Below are 20,935 nucleotides of genomic sequence, written 5' to 3'. Positions count from 1 at the left end.
AAGTGAGCTGATTCTTTCTGGTGAGTTTCTATTACATTTCTTTGGACGAGTATACTATAGTAACAGCACGGACGAGGCATTCCCGGCATTTGGATGATGTTACACTGACATATTTCACGTTGTCTCGTAATGTTCGTTGCCTGCTTCTTATCGTTCTTTCTTCGTTTGCTTCGGCAGACGCCTCGGAATACTTGGCGCTTTTTCGCATATTTTATTGTTATCACCAAATGGTAATGGCATCAACCAACCATGCACTGCACATACACACACAGAACGAACGCTACGCCATGAATGATGTCTGATTTCTATGTTCCACTGCTCCTTCATCCACAAACCTTTCCCCGCCCGCCATTTCCATCCTGCGAAATATGTTTTATTTGCGAGAATGGGAAAAAATGCTGAAGACGCTCTGTTGCGTTGCCACTGAATGGAGATAGGTACCTCTGAGAGGATCCTAACTAAACAGACACGACATCGAACAGTGATTCCATTTCTTGAGAAATGTGGTCAAAAAAACTTCTGACGCCACCTTGAGGACAAATAAAATAAAAAACTGGGTTAAAGTTCTTGAGGGATCCCCGGAGATATTATAAAATTCTTCAATAAATTCCAGAAAGAGCCTCTGCATTATTTTCTGAAGGATCCATGGAGATTTTTTTGGAAAGAACTTTTAAGAAAGAATCCTAATGGGAATATTTTAAGGAATTCTAAGAAAATTCCAGAAAAAAAAAACAAACGGAACAATCTACTAAGGGAACTGTTTGGGAAACCCCTGGTGGAATTCTTAAAATAATCTCTTGAGATATTTCTAGAACAGTTAATAAAAAAGTCTCCCAATTAAATTTCAGGGGGGTTATCTGGAGGAATAACTGTAGGAACGAATGGAACAACCTCTGTAAATACCTAAGAACCCTCCGGGATAAAAATCTGAAGGGGGTCCTGTAAAAATTAGAATTCGTGGAAACTTTGCCAGTGTTGTTCTTGGAAAAAATATCGGAAGAAGTACTGAGAAAATACAAAGAAAAATATCCAGAGGGATTCTCCAAGATATTTTTTTATAAGTTCTGCAGGAATCCCGCTGAACTACCTCTATACCAGTGAAGAGAATTGTCAGACAAAAGAGGCACAAAACAAACAACAAAGAAGGTGCGACGATTACTCTTTATCGCTACTGGTAACAGATAATGATATGATCTCGAAATTTTTTGTTGCAGACAAAACGGAAGCTGAATTTGTTGCGTACTTTTCAACTTGTGAATAATCAATTATTACTAACCCAAAGTCGAAACTGTTTGATGATAGATCTTCATCAGAGTTGTAGTATTTACCGACTCGAAGTTACCGTTCGAAAATCGAAATGCAAGGCTTAAAAATCTCTAAACTCGTGGTGTACGATGTTGATCCCATTTTTTTCAAGTTGGGACAAACTTATGTCGCATGTGTTGTTTTGTCGCAACAAATACAGGTTGCGACATTGTCATTATTGTTGCGCGATGGTTGAATTTTGATTCACTGCTCTATACTAATGCAAGTATCTTTGAAGGGATCTGAAAAAAAAAAATCCTGGATACAATCTTTTGGGAATTTCCTGTGCAAAACATGGCGAAATTCTTAAAATAATCACCAGTAGAGTTGGAAGAATTGCTGTACGAGTTCCTGGAGGAATCCCTGGAAGAAATTTTGAAGAAACCGGTGTGTGAACTTTCGAAAGAATTTTTGGAAGAGTCTCTAAAACAATCACTGGAACAAATTTCTGAAGGATTTCCTTGAAGAATTTCTACAGGAATTATTCTGAAAATTTATGGAGAAACTCCCAAAACATATCTGAATAAGTCTTCTTCACTAATTTGATTTTTTTTCTGAATTTCGGAATGAATCTTTAGACAAATTTCTGAAGGAATTCTGATATTTCCCGAAGAATTTACCGAAGGAATTTTGATATCTGACTTCGATTTTCTAAAGGAGGAATTTTCATAAGAGTTCATGTTTGATTTTCTGAAGATTTCCATGCGAGGCTCTCAAGAGGAATCCTTGAAGAAATTTCTGAAGGAAATTGTGGATAAATTTATGAAGAATCTCATGGAGTAGTGTTGGAGTAATTTCACACGATTTTATTATACCATTCTTGAAAGTTTTTTGAAGGACTCTTTGAATCACAGCCTGAAAGTAAATTCTGGAAACTTTTTCAAAGAAAACCTTCTTGTAATTTAGGAAGCAATTTATGGAAGACTTTCTACAAGAGTTATTGAAGAAGTTCAATTGATAAATCTCAGGAAGAAGTTTTGAGGGAATCCTTGGAGAAAATTCTGAAGAAATTCCTAGATGATTTTGTTAAAGTATCGCTTTTCAATTTTTTATGGCATCCCTGAGGAATTTGGAGAAATGCCTAAATTTGGAAAATTTCCTAGAAAAAAGTTTGGGGCACTTCTGGAGAAATTAATGCATGATTTAAAAAACAATTTCTGCAAGAATTTCACTTGGAATGATAATATAATTTCTAAAATAAAGTCGCTGTAAGGTTCCGAAGGTTTTTCCGAAGCAATTTTCTAAATGAATCATTAAGTAAATCTAAGGAAGAATTTTGAAAATAATTTGTGAAATTTATGAAACTATCCATGGAAAATCAACCAAGAATTTTTTGAAAGGAACGCCAGAAAAATAGCTGGAAAAATTTGCCAATGTATCTCTGAAATAATCTGGAATAATTTTGAAAGAAACCTAGCAAGATTTTCTGCTGGATGATTTTTATCAAGAATCCACGGGGAATTTTGTAATTGAGCACTAAATTCTATGGATCCCCGAAGAAATCAAAGTTTTCTAAAGGAATCCTTCAAAAAATTTCTGATGGGGAATTTTTCAAAAAAATATCATACCTGGAATTTTTTAAACATTCCTTGAAGAAAATTTCCAAATTATTCCTAGTAATCCGTTCCTGGGTGAATTACTGAAGAATCGTTGGAAAAATATGAACAGGATTTACCAAAGAAATGTTTGTAAATATTTTCTTTTGAAGAATTGAAGGAATTTTTTATAGAATTCCAAAATAGACCTCTGGAAAATAAAAAAAAAAAAAATATTTGAAAAAAAAAGTTTTACAGAGGAATTCTTGGACGAAATATTCCAATGAATCCTTGCAAGAGTTTTTTGAAAGAATCCCTGGAGGAATTATTGAAAAATTTCCCATAGGAGTACTTGGAGATATTTTTATAGAAATTTCCTACAAACTTCCTCAAAGACACTTTTTCGAAATTTCCGAGAAATCGCTGGGTTTTCGAAAAGAACCCGTGGAGTAATTCCTGAAGAAATCAAGGGAAGGATTTTCCAAAGAATCCTTCGAGAAATTTCTCTCTTAAACAATCCTTTTAGAAATAAATCAGTTTTTTTTTGGAGTCCGTGAAGGAATTCCTGGGTGAATTTCAGCGGGAATCCATGAAAAAATCTCTATCATGTTCAGAATTTTTGATAGATTTTTTTGAAATATTGAAGGAATTCTTTACGAATGCCCAAAAGAGATCTATAGAAACATTTTGAAGAAATATCTGGAGCCAGAAACCCTGAAGGTATTTCATATACAAAAAATCATTGAGTAAACCCAGGAGAAAATTTACAAATGAATTTTCAAAGGATTTATTGAAATAATTTCTCAAGAAATTTAAAAAATAATCCTCGCAAGATTTTCTGCAAGGCTTACTGGTGGAAATTCTTTAAGAATTCCTGGGAAATTTTCCAATGACATAGTTGAAGATATTTTTGAATAAATCTTTGGAAAACTTCCTGAAAGCAACTTTTTGAGAAATCGTTGGATTTTCAAAGAGAATCCATGGAGTTATTCCTGAAGAAATCAGAAGATATCTGAAAAATCTTTCTGGAAACTTCAAGAAGAATCGCAAGGGCAACTTCTGAAAAAAAAAATCCAAAGACATATCCTGTTGGACTCCGTAAAGGACTCTCAGAAGAATTTCAGGGAAATTTCTTGTAGATATTTCTACGTGAATCCCCAGAGGTATGCCCGTAGTTATGTTTGAATTATTGAAGTTATTTATTTTATTTGTACTAAGAGATCTCTTGAGAAAGTTTTGAAGCAGTTTTCAAAAAGAATTCTTGGGAGAATTTTAGAAGGATCCGTGGAAGAATTGTTGCAGAAATTTCCGTAGGAATACGTGAAAAAATCCATAGCAATCCCTGAGTAAATATTAGAAGGAATTTTTGGAAGACTCTGAAAAAATAGCGAATGTTTCTTTAGACATTTTTGAAGTTTTTTTCATAGTAATCACCTGAGAAATTTCTGGAGAAAACAAAGAGAAATTTCTGAGGAAGTCTTTATATAAACTCATGCAATAATTTTTGATACAATCCGTGTAAGTTTTTCAAAAATAATTATTGTAGAATGAAAGGTATTTGGAGTACATAGCTCAAATTTTCTAGAGCACCGTTTTTTTGAGCTATGTTCTCCAAATACCTTGTCCTTAAGTGGAGTCTTAAATGCAACTCCTTTGGAAAATCTTTGGAAGCGTTTTAAAGCAAATCTCTGAAGAATATTCCCGAATGAATCCTCGGAAGATTTTTAAATATTCCGTGATGGAATTTCTCGAGCAGTCTTTGGACTCAAACTGGAGGAATTGATGGAACTTTTCTTTAACTCGTGGCATGGATGAGTTTCTGTAGACATATCAAAAGAATTTTCTACAAAAAAAATCAGGAATAAATTCAGGAATCAGGAATAATTATGAATAAATTATTTAAGAGAAATTTTTGGAAGCACCCAAGCTTCTGGAGAAATTTTTGAATAAATATTTAGAGGAGTTCCTGAGAAAGTCTTTGATTCTTCCAGATATTCCTCTAAATATATTTTTCAATTTTTTTGAAAATCCTTTTAAATATTTTTTTTTGTTAAATTTCTCGTTAAATAACTGGTAGAATTTCTCAAGTAATCCCTGCTGGAATATCTGAAACAATCTTTGGAGCAATTTTCAGATCTGATCCTTGGAAGAAGTTGTGAAAAATTCAGAGGAATTTCTAAAGGAAACTTTTTAATAATCTTATGGAAGAATTTATGATACAATCCATGCAAGATATTCTAAAGAATTCCAAGTTTTTTTTCTTGGGTAATCTCTTGAGATATTCCTTAAGCAATCCCTCAAAAATTGCAGAGTGAACCCGTGAATGTGTTGTTTAATAGTATGTGAAGAATTTCTAAAATAATCCTTGATGAACTTTTCAAAAAAAAAAAAATAAAAATACATAGAGCATTTTTGCAAAAGCCCATGGAATAGTCTTGGTAGGAATCTCTGCAGGATTTTCCCAAAAAAATATCAGCAGAAATTGCTGGTGAAATATCGGAAGGAATTTTCGAAAAAAAAATCCTGGAGGAATCCCTTTAAAAAATCATTTAAAAAATCTAAAATGAACCAACCACTGGTTAAATGTCTCGATGATAAAGATATTCATTAATATGTTCAGAAAATCTTTGAAAGAATCTGAGAAGAATTTCATGGAAATTCAGCAATATTTCATTAAAATATAAGAGATATTTTTGAAATATTAAAGGAATTTTTCACCAATTATAAAAATAATTTGGGCAATTTCAAAATAAATGTCTGGAATAATATCTTTAAAAAATTCACTAGGAACTCATTGAAAAATTTTTCGAGGATTCTCAGCGGAATTTCTGAAAACAATTCTGGAGGAATTTATACAACAGTCTTTGTAGCGAATTTTGAAAGGATTGCAGAAATTTCTGTACGAATCTGTGGGAGAAATTCCTTAAACAAACCCTAGGTGAAAAAAAGAAGTTTTTTTACAAATTAAAAAAAACGTGAAAGTTTCTTCTGGAATTTCTGATGGATTTTTTTTAAATGCTATGGAAGATTTTCAAATTTCGCGAAGAGGAATTTCTGAAAAAAAAATCATCAATGTACGAATTTATTATAGATTCCATGAAATTAAAAAAAAATTCTAGTTATATTTCTGAGGAATCTCCTGCAAATGTCTGGGAGAATTCCTGAAGGAGTTTTTTAAACAATGCTTGAGAAAAACTCCTGAAGGAACCTTTAGAAGATGTTTTTGAAATAATCCATAAGGGGAATTTCTTTAGTAATCCTTGAAAAAAAATCTAAAAGATCTTCTGGAAAGACCTTACATAAAAACGTCTAAACCTTGAAAGAGCTTTTGCAGGAATCTCGAGAGTATATTCTTCAAAAATCCATGGAGAAATTTCAGAATAAATATCTAGTAAAAATTTTGAAAGGAGGATACTTTATAAATTCTTATGAAAATCTTTTAAGGGTGCACAATTTTTCGTAAGTATCCCTGGAGGCATTTATGAAGCATTTTTTGGTAAAGTTTCTCAAGAACTTCCAGAAGAATCTTTTGTGGAATCTCCCAAGGTTTTTGAAAGATGCTTTATTTTAAAAAATTAAAAAAATACTCCTTGAAGTGAATTTGCGGAAATCTTTTGAATAAAATCTAAAGCCATTCGGAATTTTAAATGAAATCGTGGAAGAAGCTTTGAGGGAATCAGCAGAGTAAATTTTTGGGAGAATTTCGGGAAAAATATCTGAAAGAATCCCTGGTGGAATGTCCGAAGTTATCTCCCAGATAATTTTAAGATGATATCCGTGTAATGTTTATTTTTTCTTTTTTGATGATTTTCTTAATCAATCCATGGAAGATTTTGCACTCACAGAGTGTTATGATACACTTTTGCAAAAATGGGAATACTCACATGGGATGTAGATTAAATTTTCAATTTATCAATACCCGATTTTGTCAGCCTCTTTGCATATCACATTATTTGATCTCCTCGGAAACCTGAACAGTTTTTTTTAAATTTTTATCACTCTATGTTCGGCATTTAAGTTGTAGTTTGATGATAAACACGAATTATTTGGTTAAAAACTGACCGTAAAATAACGAGACTTGTTGCGAAATTGGGCCGACAAAATCGGGATCTTACTGTAGCATATAGGCGTAGCCTGCTTTTTCTTTTTTCTTCCTTACTCTCCTAATCACACATGAGAAATAGTGGAGTAAAAGCCTGGACGAATAGTCCCTCTTTTCGTTCTTCTCGTTTTCTTGTTTGTTTAGGAGGATTAACAAGCCATGTTTAAGATGTAAATTACGATACATAGAAGTTTCCGACAATACGCGGAAAGAAAACCTTGATGTCCCTTATAGAGTTTAAGATGTCATACCCAAAGCTCTATTTAATGTGAAAATGGTTGTTTCAAACTATAGACAAAATTCAAATACAGTAGACGTTCGATAACTGCAACATGTTTACGTTTCACTTATCGAACGAAAATCCGATAACTGCAACGCCTGACAGTGTCAAAAAACAGACGTTAAATGAACGTGAACTTCATCCGACTGTTCATTTGGGCTAACATGGTGCACCGTTCTGACATTTAGCGGTGCAATAACTGCAAATTTGTTGCACTTACCGAACTTGCAGTTAAAAAGCGTTGCAGTTAAACCGTTTGCACCGACCGAACGTCTACTGTATTACCATTTAATCTTGTTCGACGTTTCGGTCACAATTGGGGCCCTCCTCAGCGACTCATCTTTCAAAGATTCTGCGTCCAGTAGGTTCTGTTGAACAAAAAAAGTCCAATAGGACATTCTGGACGAAGAACCTGTGATAAACGAGCCCCTAAGGACGATCCGAAACGTGACCAAAACGTCAGACGTGTGGCTTCGTGGTCGTGCGGCTAGTGTCACCAAGCATTTAGTCGCATCATGCTAGGAGCGCGGGTTCGATTTCCGCCGCAGCTGTCAGGAGAAGTTTTCAGCTGTGCCACAGGGCGTTGCATGCTAGTCCGTTGTCCAGGGTCGTGCAATTTCGAAAGGAAAACATGACGTACGACGACTGTAGCAAATCGTTTCCCATGCGAACGGACTGCTGTGATGCTTCATCTTTTACCCAGCAACACACTCGTTCGTTGCTGCTACAGAAGCAAGTGTGTATGAAACATGGGATGATACACTTGGATTTTCGTTTCAGTTATGAGTCATTGAAATACTTCAACATGCTAAAACACTATTTAAACCACATTTTTAAATAGTGGTGCACGCCAATAGAATGATAATTATGTTTTATGAAAGAGGATAACAAATTCGACCACTTAAATCCAATTAACCGGCGCCCGTAACCATTGAGAGACTAGCGCGCACCAGTGAGACACTAATGCTCTGACGGGTGAAGCACAAGCAATGCGACCGGGTGGGAGACTACCGAGTGCTACGATGAGTGGAAAAGTTTTTTTTAACGACCGAGTCATTAGAAAAATGTATGAAACGCTTGAAGTGACTCATTCAAATGTTGCATGAAAGTGTATCATTGAAACGAAATTGTACGCCCCTGCCGTTGTCTAGTGTCGTGCTTCCTTCAAAGAGCGAATAGCTCACTGGAAGTACTAAACGTTTCCGTGTCTTTTTAAATAGCAGTTTTGTATATTGTCAGGACTAAAATGCCATTCTCTCATTGAATTTCAACACAGTCGAAACCGAAAATCAGGCCTCAATACTGAAATATGTAGGGAATTTGGGGTTCGGCTTTCTTGGCTTGATCTCACTGTGCAACGGTGCGATGACGGGTGGCTTCACTTATATCTTGCAAGTGCCATACTTTGGCAGTGTATACCTTAACCAACTTTATCCTTGCCGACAACAGCAAGCAGCACCAACGAGGATCCGGCTGGAGGATTCACCCAATGATAAGCTCAACCTTTCTTGATCCTACCTACCGCCAGACAGCTCGCTCCAACTTCAGGTGGTTTACTGCGTTTACACGCAGTGATACCGTATCTGGTGTGTCCTCAGTCTGCTCTGGCAGCCTGAAAAAAAAAACGATCATAATTCTTGCAGCCAGGTAGGAACATCTTGGCCTGGTACCAACGATGGCGATACGTGTGTGAACATTCTTCAGGTGAACTCACTTTACTCACACCTACCACCCCGTGCGATTGGCGGCAATGGAATGAACTGCATGCAGCAAGCAGCGACTGGAGTTGGAGCTTTAGGGCATCGGTAATCGTATGCGAAAACGAGTACACACCAGGAGCAAAATGGAAAGAAAAATGTTTGTACATTAACTATTAAATCTTTGCGCGATGGGTGAACGCTTTTCTTACGACGACGATGGAAAAGACGATATGATGCACGCATTTGCCTTCTCCAATGGTACAAGGCGTGGGATTTTCTTATTCGCTTTATCCCTCTGCCTGGAGCCTCGTCGTCTTGGCATGGGTTTACTCGATAAAGGATGGTTTTTTATTACGATTAAAAGTAGAGAAGCTGAAATTTAAAGCCAAAGGCTTGCAAAATTTTAGGAAAACTTTTTCTTACAACGATCTTTAATGGTTCGCATGCAGTTCATTTCAAATATTTTTCACGATGATGCGAGAAATTTGTCAACTAAACTCATAAGTTTGAGTTTCCTGCAGGTTCTTAGGCATTGCATTTCTCACAGGCATTTTTTTGTTTGTTATTTTCATTAAAATTTTCATGCGAGGTTTTAAAAAAAATGAGAGTCCTTATTGGAAATTTCAGTAAAAATCAAACCGTTAGAAACTTGTGACACATTGTAATGAATAATTTCCGTAGAAATAATTGGATTATTTCTTGTAAAATTCAAGACTAAAGCCTGTATCCGCAACAATCGGGACACAGAAGTACGGCTGTAGCTCTGTAATAAATCGGTAAAATTGGCCAAATAATTGACTGAGAACTCTTTGGTGTATGTTTGTTGTTTGTGCCAAATTTCATAAAAATCGATGCATTATTTTTAACTGTGGATGAAAAACAAACAGACGTGGTTTTAAGCATTTCGTACAATCATGACCAAATTTCATTAGCATAATAGATGGTTCTTTTACGCTACAGTTCAAAGTTCTGTGATGATAATTATGAAATATCGACAGCAGTTATAATACTTATAGAGACACTTTTTTGCAAAATTTCATCAACTTTTATCAATTGGTTTGAAAGCTACTGGTGTTGATAGGTGTGAGTGTTGGTGAAAATTTTTCGTGTTTTCCAAGTGCGATGTTTGCCTTTTCATAATTTTTGAATTTATCTGTCAATTTTCATGAAATGTTAACAGAAGGTAGGGTATGTGTACCATTCCTTGGCCTAATTTGCAAGCCGCCTTGACAATTTTGCCCATAACTCATGAATTAATAGCACTAAAAATAATATGTTGACCCTATTACACACTCCAGGCAATGCATGTTTCACCAATTGGAAGTAAACTTACGTAAATATTCAAGAATTTACTTAATTAAGCTGAAAAGATTCGATGCCTTGGTATGCAACGTTGGTCTATGCAGCGGTTTTCAGATCGTGCACCGCGGTGCACTTGGTGCACCGCGAAGCCATGGCAAGTGCACCGCAGCACTTCAGAAAAGTCTTGCATCTTCTTCTTCTTCTTTATGGCTCTACATCTCCACTGAGACTTGGCCTGCCTCTCTCTAACTTAGTGTTCTTTGAGCACTTCCACAGTTATTAATTGGAGGGCTTTCTTTGCCAGCCATTGCATGAATTAGTATATTGTGTGGCAAGCACAATGATATACTATGCCCAGGGAGTCGAGAAATTTTTCCCGACCGGAACGGGAATCGAACCCGCCGTCTCCGGATTGGCGATCCATAGCCTTAACCACTAGGCTAACTGGAGTCTTGCATATTAAAATTAAAATTTAAATTCATTACCTATGTCATGAAAAATATTTCGAATTAATTAGAACAACTGGACTCCTTGAGAATAAAATTTCCATTATTCCAGCCGGCGAGTTAAACTCGGATCCAGCTAAAACCGTCTCAGATATTCGTAAAGAATCATGGAACAAATCTGCCAAAATCTTGGCCAAAACTCTCCTAAGAAATATTATTCTTTTTTTCCAAGATCTCATAATGTATATTTACAAGCACCCTACAAGGCATCTCCAATGTATCTTCAATGAATGCGTTAAAAAATCTCAGAAGAAATCTTACTAATATTTCTGTGGCTTTGCTTAATATCAGAGAAGGAACTATCACTGTTCTCGAAATCAGTTAACCAAGAATTCTACTGATAACGTATTTATGATTTTCATAGAAATCTCCTTCCGAATTGACAAGAGAGCCTGGAAGGAATTTATCAAAAATATTGTCGATATATGCCAAAGTTCTGAAAAAAAAACCAAATAAAATAAAATAATCCAAGTGCCTTGCTAGAAATTTTTAAGAAATATGGTAAAAGTCTTGGAAGAATGTCTATCAAAAAACCACACAAGAAATAATATAGTAGTTTTCAAAGGACTTCCCCGAGGTTCTTGAAAACAAAATACCACTAGTTCAGCTCAAGATTTCATTCAGCGTTTATAAAGATCATGTCTGTAAGTTTTCAGAAACATTCTGAGCAAGAAATATTCCAAGTTGAATAACTATGTCACTTGAAAAACGTAAGACAGTGCCATAATTCACCTTGGAAATGCTGTGAAAAATACGACAGCTTTTTGACGAATTTATAATTGTTTTTTTTTTTTGTTACCAATAATGAACTTGTGCACCATGGAGCGATTTATTTTCAAAAAGTGCACCGCGAGCCGAAATGTCTGAAAACCCCTGGTCTATGGTACAAAAATTGGCCTATTAGTGGATACAACGTTGGCCTATTGCTTTCCATGCACTAGAACCACTAATAATCTTATTTTTTCAATATTTCTGCTGAAGTATTATCTCTGTTTATTCACCAATCTTACTTTCAAATTACATATTCGGAGCCAAATTTTCAAAAAAACTATAAATAAATCACTTTAACTAAAATTCATTCTTAATCTAGTAACGAAAACAACGCAACCCTATTATTGTGTTATATTTTTACAGTCACCGTACACAAAATCTTTCTTCCTGTTCGTTCTTTCTGGTTCTTACGCAAGAAATGTTGTTGACGTCTTTTTATCGTTGTTTTTGACGTCATTTTACTGATGGGCCAAGATTTGGGTACATAGTGAAAAAAATGTCCTCAATATTCGGCCCACATTCAATTTGTAAAATAGTTATTATTCGTTGAAAACAAATACACAAGTTCAAAATAGCGTCTTTGACCGTCCCATCAAATGTTCAGTTATTGAAAAGTCATTTCGAAATGTTCCAGAATCATGCCATTTATGATCATGTGTATAGACTACCCACTAAGCCGAAGAATCATGGCGTCTACAAAAGTTAAATAAAGTGACATTTTCATTCAATTTTAATGCTCCAAAGTGCTAAAATTGAAACGAAATGTTACAGTTGTTTGGCGCATAGCTTTTCCGATATTTAGTTATGCGTGTTTGTTTGAGTTTTTGGTTTACATTGATATAGGCCGAATGAGGGGGCTATGCCAACGAAGCATCCCGATACCCTAGTTGGTTGGTTAAGTGTATATTATGCCTGCAAAATTTGATGATTAATAGTATAGCACTTTCGATTGTACAATAGAAACAATAAAGGGTGCTGACCAATTGCTGTCTGAGGGGCTAAAATCACGGTCAGTCCCAATACATGGTTCGACTATAAAATTGTTGATAGAGCATCGATTTTTATGAAACTTTGCCCATGCAACAAATGTAGGTTGAGAGGTTTGTGTTCAAAATTTCAGCCATTTCCTTTGCCAAATTCAAAAGTTACAGTGCTGACAAGCAAAACTAGGGGCTGTACAAAATTCAATGGCGCACATTATACTCTTTCATTGCTACAACAAAAAGTACTGCACCGATTCACATGAAATTTTGTAGGTGAAATGAACACATCTTAAGATGTTCTTAGGCCAAATTTGAGCAGTTTTAAAGTATCTATTGCAGAGTTACAGTTGTATTTCTATGTCCCGATTATTTCGGATACAGGCTTTTTTTCCGATTATTTCGCTGATGCTGCGACGCTTTTTTTGCTGTACAAATGATAAATTATTGTTTTTTCCTGAAGGTGATTCATTGAGGATCGCTTTATTATGTAAATGAACCCGTCGAGAAAATTATACGAGTTCTTTCATTTTCTCAAAATCCAAGTGAAATTTGTAAAGAATTATTGGAAAAAAATATAATCAAGTTCTCATATCCTGAGATACGTTTGTTAAAATTCCTTATAATGAACCCTCAAGGAACCTGCATTTCTGGCTTGTATGTTTTTAGTGAAATTCCCGATAGTTTGCATGAAAATATCATTAAAAACATTCTACAGTATGGCCCAGAAAAAAAGGGACGTTCCATTTTTTTGCGGTATTATTAATAAAAGAATCCTAATGAATTAAACTTTTCTGGATTAGGATTCAATCAGGAGGTCATTATCATACAGGATCTCTAAAACTATTGTCAAAATATTCGTTAATTACGTACATTTATGGGATACCTTAGAATTGTTAACAATTTCAAAAAAAAAAATCAAGTTTGAAGAAGATGAAGATCAAGAAATGAAATTTGATTGAATGGGATTGAAAGCAATTCAAAGAAAATTATATCATTAAAAAACGGCCTAAGGCGCGTGGACGATTTCGACATCCATGTACAACGTTATCTTTGTAAAGGTATGTGAATGAAATCAGTCTATGTTCCTTTGCCATTATCAGATTCTACTATACTATCCAATAGATACATGCAATGTTGATCAGTTCGAAGTAGGGGAACGATGACTTTGAAAACTGTCACATTTTTTTATGGGTCATACTGTATGAATACCAGAAGAGAAATTACTGGGTTTAGATTACAATCTTAGAAACTCAATTTTTTATGCTCTATGATAAAAACTTGAAAAGATAGCCGTAGTATTTACAGAAGATTACTTCCTAAGGCAAATTGGATCGAGTTTTGGCTCTTGTTTTGAGAGAAAAAACTGAATAGCTTTGAAAGAAGTTTCTGTAGCACAGAATTACTACAAAAATTCCAGAAGAAAGTCTTAACATAATAAAATTTCCTAAAATCTTTTAGGAATACTCAAACATTTGCGAAAGCAGGCCAGGTGCTTTTTTCAGCATTTTGTTCTGAAAAAAAATCTGTCAAAGTGTTGCAATTTATGGAAATTTTAGAGTAAATAATAGCAGTATATTGTCCAAAATTGTCGCAAGATGGTTTGAATACATTCTTTGGAATTCGAAAAGCTATCTAGAAGAATCTGTGATTGTTTTCCTTATAATACTTTAGAAGAATTCTTCTTTTGCGTTCCGCGCCATAAATGATTAAAAACATCTCAAAAAAATCTTGCAGTAAACCAAAGATGATTACTGCTGCGGGTTATCAAGAAATCATCTGAAAAAAAAGACTGATGTTGTTGAAAAAAATCGCAGGAAATATGCGGTTTAAGGAATTATTCCTAGGATTTTTTTAGGGACCACAATTTGTATTAGAAGTAGCTTCGGAAATTTCTATAAATAATGCTTTAGGAACCTTCATCATAAGGCTCCCTAAAAATTGTTTATTAATGCATATGAATATCTTTCTATGAATGTATCGGAAATAAATTGAGTTCCGAATAATAGGAAGCAATCAGTGAAGTGCTAGATTGAAAGTAGTGAGCTGGATTTTTGTATGGTGAGATGATCAGTTCTCCGTTTCTGCAATGAAATGGTGCAAACAGCTTGGGTTATATGATTTCTTGCCTAATTTGATGCTGTTTGAGCAAAAGTTTGGGTAACTGTGTTGTTGTATTATTTATTTCTTGCAACTTCAACAACACAGTTACCCAAACTTTTGCTCAAATAGCATCAAATTAGGCAAGGAATCATATAACCCACGCTGTTTACACCATTTCATGGCAGAAACGGAGAACTGATCATCTCACCATACAAAAATCCAGCTCACTACTTTCAATCTAGTACTTCACTGATTGCTTCCTATTATTCGGAACTCAATTTATTTCCGATACATTCATAGAAAGATATTCATATGCATTAATAAACATTTTTTAGGGAGCCTTATGATGAAGGTTCCTAAAGCATTATTTATAGAAATTTCCGAAGCTACTTCTAATACAAATTGTGGTCCCTAAAAAAAATCCTAGGAATAATTCCTTAAACCGCATATTTCCTGCGATTTTTTTCAACAACATCAGTCTTTTTTTTTTCAGATGATTTCTTGATAATCCGCAGCAGTAATCATCTTTGGTTTACTGCAAGATTTTTTTGAGATGTTTTTAATCATTTACTATTTATTTCAGGCTTCGCAAGAATATTTCAGAATTCCAACAGATGTTTCTCTGTGTTTTTAAAAAATTATCTTGGAAAGATATTGGTTGCGATTTTCAGGAAATATCTCAATTGCTTCAAAATTAAAAAAAAAAATTAAGCAATCTTATTACAAATTGCATCGCAATTCCTGAAAAAAAAAATACTCTAAATGAACAACGACACAATAACCTTTTTAAAATCAAAAAAATTTCCCTGATGTCTTAAATCCCTGGAAACCATTCTACTGTATGATGGCTCCGTTAGCAGTTTTCCCGGCAATTTAAAAAAAAATTCTAATAAATCCAACTGTTTTACCACAACCTTTAGATAATTGTTATACATACGTCTTTTAACTTATCTTTTAAGTTATGGTGGTTTTCAAAGCTTCATGAAGAGCAACAATAAGTTTGAAATAATAAATTTGACAGATATGTGTCTGTAAGAGTTCTTCTAAAGATTTCTTCAGAAAATTTCCCAAAAATCCCTTCAGAAATTTATTCAGAGATTTTTTTTATTAATTTTGTCTGGAACTTTCGCATGAATTAAAGCAGAAATGTTTTGGAATTATTTGAGAGCGTCCTTAAGAAATCCCTTAAAAATTCATTCAAAAATTTGTCTATTAATTTCTCTTTTAAATTTCTGTCTTCCTCCCGATACTTTCCAGGCATTTTTACTCGAAATTACTTCCAGAGTTCCTCCAGAAGTTTCTCACGAAATTCTTCTAAGCTGTCCTTCAGAAGTATCTCAATGAGATGCATCAGGTATTCTGTTAGGGATTCCTACTGGAAATCCTCCAAAATTAACTTAAGGCGAAACTGGATCCATTTCCTCACTTTTTGGTTTTTGATTTTTAATAAAATAACGAAGCAATATTTTCAAAATCGGTTTTCGTACACATGTAGAGTATGGATCAAGGTATCTCCAGAATTTTTCCCTGGTGAAAAATGTTTTTCGTTTTTGTAAAAACCATTTTTATACAAAATTTCACGTGAAAATGGTTTCTGCAAAAACGAAAAACATTTTCCACCTGGGAAAAATTCAGGAGACACGTTGATCCATACTCTACATGTGTACGAAAACCGATTTTGAAAATATTCCTTCGTTAATTTATAAAAAATCAAAAACCAAAAATATGAGGAAATGCTTCCAGTTTCGCCTTAAGATAGAAATTGCTTCTGATGATCTTGTCCAGGAATCTTTACAGAAAGTTTTCTAGAATTTCTTCTAGAAATCTATTAAACTATCTGCATAAGTTCTTCCAGGGAATCTTTTTAACTTTTTTCAAGAATTTCTCTATATAAATAGTACATGCAGTTTCTGGAAGAACTTCAAAAAAAAAAACTCTAGAGAAATATCTTCAAGAATTCCTGTAAAAATCTCTGAAGGTATCCTAGGAGAAATATAAATGGAAACACAGCAGCGGTTTTGAAATAAATCTTTGTAAGATTTTCTGCAGGAATTTCTGCAATAATTATTGGATAACTTTCAGATTAGCTGGAGGATTTTTAAAGGAATTGTTATAGAAATTTTTGAATCAAAAAATCGGGATAACTATTCAATGAGTCCCTTACTGAAATTTCTGAAGAAATCCTTAAGATATTGGAGGAGTCCCTGGTGATATTTCTGACAGAACTACTGAATAAATTTCAGAAGAAATTTGATAGCTCCGAAAAAAAATCCCTAAAGGAAGGTTGAAAGAAATATCCTGTCGAGCTCCTGAAGAAATATCTGGAGGAATTCTTTAAAGAATCTCTGGAAGAATCCCAGAATCCTGTAGAAAACGAAAAAAAAAATGAATTCATAGAAGAATATCAGGAGAAACTTCTCGAAAAATATTTGTTGGATTTCGTATAAGATATTATTAGGAAATTTTTGAAACAATACCAGGAGAATTCCTTACATAAATTTTCGAAGGATTTTCCGAAAGTATTCCCGGAGTGAACGTATTTCTCAAGTATTTCAGGAATATCTGCAGAAAAACCTAGAATAACTTTTTCAAAAGTTCCCGGTAGAATCACTTTCAATTTTTTTTTAGAAATTCCTGTAGGAATTCTCAGACAATATTTCTGGAGAAATTTCCAAAAGAATTCCTTGAAAAAAGTAGAGAATTTCCTAGAGGTATCCTTTAAAAAAAATTCGTGAAATTTTTTGAAAGCACATGGAGGAATACACGGAGAAACTATTAAGGCAATCTTTGTCTGATTTTCTGTAGGAATAATCCTGCGGGAATAACTGAAAGTAATAATGCAACAATCTTTGGAGGATTTTCTGCATGATTTTCTAGAAAAAAGTTCTGGAGAAATCCTGTAGGAATTTCCAGTAGAATCCCTGGAAAGTTTCTTAAGAATTCTCTAGAGGAGTTCACAACACTTTCCCTGTACGAGTTCCTGTAAGACATCGATGGAAGGATTTCTGACAGAATGCTTGAAAGAGTTTTTGAAGTAATCTTTCATGGATTTTATAAAGGAATCTCTAGGAGAATTGGTTAAGTAATCGATGGCAGAGTTTCATATGGAATCCATGGAAAACTTCTCAAAGGGATAATCTGGAGCAATACCTGAAAAAAATCTCAAAGAATCCCTGACAGAAGAATCCCTGAATTAAACACTGAAGCAATTTCTGAAATAATTCTTAAAGAATTAGTCAAGGGTGCGACCATTCATTTGCAAAGATTTACATTCATTTGCTATTATCTCAGTTCAGAAGCATGCTATCGAAAAACAATGTATGGATAAATTTAACCTTGTAGTTTAATCTGAAAGTTTGCCGAATAACATTGGGGTCGCACACGCATACCAAAGTCGTGAGCGAGCTGTGAAGGCAACTTTCCACAGCGTGAATGAAATTTAAATTCACCACGTGGATCCCTAGCTAATATTTTGAAAGATTTCTTGGGAGATTTTTTAAGGAACGTGTGGAGGAATTTTTGAGGAAATCCATGAATGAATTCATAGTTCGAGAAACTTCTAAGAATTTCTTACGAAATCTCTAAATAATTTCAGACGAAATTCACGGAGAAATTTCTCGGGAAATCCATACAAGATTTTCTAAAATATTCAGTTGGGAAAATTCTGAAGAAATCACTTGTTCCACGGTACACACATTTATGTAAATCCCCAGTAGTGACGGAACGAAGAGTTCCACTTTTTCAGTAATCCATTTCAAACCACTAAATATCAACTGCAGTGAATTAACAGTTGCAAATTCCACCGTAAGCCCGTAAAAGCGGAAGTGTTTTAATACGATGTGGGGTGTTTAGAAATATGTGATAAAAATGTTGTGCCAAGCATTCATTTCCCATCATCTGTTGAATGCAGGCAGCAACTGAGGTCTACAATGGAATTATTTGTAACACCACCGACAACTGGCTTCAATCTCGCCTCGGCAGCTTGGAGCACGCGGATGAAAAGCGCGCTATCCATTTTGTTCCAATCAACAGAACCAAAAAGCCCTTTTGCTGTTTAGACACACTATTCAGCGCGCCGCACCGCAACCAACCAGCGAAGGTTGGTTGGCCAACGAGCGCGGTTTACGGTCACTTCATTCGGCTTTTGTTATGTGTACGTGTAACACGGTGTTGTATCACAGCTCTATTGAATGCAAAACTCGTTCACTAGCCGTTGCTCGGGTCCGGGTGATGCTGGCTGGTCGGTCGGAGTAGTGCCGGAGCTGATGCTGATGATGATTCTGATGCTGGCTGGTGGCCTATCCGGAACCGTACCATGGGGCAGTCTCATTATATTAGAGGTAGACGAAGGGGGACCAGAGTGTTGCTGCCACTGAACGGTCGCGCAGGTTCTGGGAGGCAGCAAAACAATGGATGTGCTTAGTGTGCGATAACCGCTTTTGTGTACGAGTTTCAATTGTGTGCCGGTCAACTGGATGCTGGAAAATTGAATTTCGAAGCAATCAGCTTTGCATCACGGTTCAGTGCGCCGTTTGCAGGGAGGTTTTGCTACAAGTAACGCCAACAAAATAATTAAGTGGCGCGGTTTAGACAGAGCGAGCGCACTGGCTGGCTTCCGTTGGCTGCGCTGTTTGGAAACAAGTTTCGTCCACTGGAACAATGTGTAGCGGAGAAGCAAGTTTAAAGTACGTTTAAATCGTCTTTGAAACGGTACATCAGATTCTAAAATGTATCAATTTGTGCTACATGTTTGAACCCTTCATTACTAGAACTAATGTTATTTTGGACCCGAAGCCTTCTGGGCCTGACAGGCAATCATGACTTGTCTTATCTCTTTGTGAGTGGGGATCAGTCTGTTCTTCTAATTTCATTTCAGATGAACCCCTAGCCGTACCTCACTTACATTTCGAAAAACGAAAACTGAATCAACCGAGATATCCACTACAAATATAGAAAAGGGTTGACAAAGTTTTCTACCTTTCACCTCTCTTATCTTGTCACCATGCAACCAAATCGGTAAAATGGGTGCCTTCTCATTTCGGGGTAGATGATGTCATCCTGTAACATTATCAGCCCATCCACTGCTAGGACCTTCGGGCGGAAACAGTCAGAGGATGAACTTTTATCAGTGTCTTCTGTTACGAATACAAAACAATCCAGTGGATTGACAGTCATCCACTTGGTGTGGATCAGCTATCAGCAGAACCTTCGTGCTAATTTTCGTGCTTTAGGTCCCGAGCAGAAGAAAATACCAACAGCATAACAAAATGTGTTTGCCAAAAAAAAACTGAGTAACGCAAAGAGCTATTTTCATGTTATTAACATAACATACCATGTTATAAACTTGTCTGTCATAAGCGGCAAAATAACAAAAATCATAACAAAAAATGTTCCTGGAAGACCATTTAAATAAAAGGTTTTGATAGTTTCATAACAACTTAATAACAGTGAATTTATACAATGTTTCAATAACAAATTTTGAAATTAAAAAGTTTAATAGCACGCTTCCAGTCTACCTGGGCCAATCGGCCTTGAGATAATTTCAAAAATTATTTTTGCTTATGAGTTATGGTGGATCGGGGTTGTTCACTTTTTTATTTCCAAAATAGAATCAACAGAAATTCTGCATTTTTTCCACTGAAATGGATCGAACTAATTAGAAATAAAAATTACAAGTAATTCTTAGTTCCGTGTCAAAAGTTCAGCTTAACCGATTCATGGACACCGAAAATATGGCTCACAGACTCAAAACATGTTTTTTTTTATGGGAGCCAGCAAATTTTAACTTTTTCATTTCTTTTGCTGTAAATCTCGCATGGTGTTGTTGTGATTGCAAAACTTTATTGTTGTGCTATTGATGATCAAATAATGGTGCACTCTCAATAATTCAATAATAACAGAACTTGTTCTACAATAAAACATCTTATTAAAATGTTATTTATAGAAAATATACCAATAGCAGGATCATAACAAAATAAGATTGCCCAACAAAACCTGTTATGGAAAAGTTATGCCTCAATAAGTTATTAATAACAAACCAAGATATAAAAACAGATTTTGTGATTCAGTTGTTATTATTTTGATATTCTCCTCTGCTCGGGGTGTTTTACTAAATTTCTGATATCGAAACATCAATGCGTAGATCGCAGTACCATGAACAGGAAAGTTTTTATCTTCAAGTGCTTTGACGGCAATGGTTTGTCACTTGGTCACACCAGTCGAAAAGCTGTTTTGATGACTCAATTAAGTCAGTCCACGATATTATCTAACGTCGATTCTGTCACCGTTTTTATTCTCTTAACCCTTCAGCGCGCGCGCTGTTGTAAAAAGTACAACACTACCAAAAAACCT

At 35.1% G+C, this 20,935-nt stretch overlaps 1 protein-coding gene and 1 long non-coding RNA gene across 3 annotated transcripts in view; one reads left to right on the top strand and one right to left on the bottom strand.

Moving 5' to 3' along the window:
* LOC109408491 (furin-like protease 2) overlaps positions 1-20,935 on the top strand; it is a 1,190,934-nt gene that overhangs the window by 221,758 nt on the left and 948,241 nt on the right. The gene's annotated exons all lie outside the window — the stretch shown is intronic.
* LOC134290252 (uncharacterized) overlaps positions 756-20,935 on the bottom strand; it is a 29,139-nt gene continuing 8,959 nt past the window's right edge. Inside the window, exon 2 of the long non-coding RNA XR_009998881.1 lies at positions 756-20,887. This is a non-coding gene — a long non-coding RNA (uncharacterized LOC134290252). The remainder of the gene's footprint in view (positions 20,888-20,935) is intronic.

The sequence above is a fragment of the Aedes albopictus genome, chromosome 3, assembly GCF_035046485.1.
Source record: "Aedes albopictus strain Foshan chromosome 3, AalbF5, whole genome shotgun sequence".
NCBI classification, from domain to species: domain Eukaryota; kingdom Metazoa; phylum Arthropoda; class Insecta; order Diptera; family Culicidae; genus Aedes; species Aedes albopictus.
This window is presented reverse-complemented; position numbering and strand designations above follow the sequence as displayed.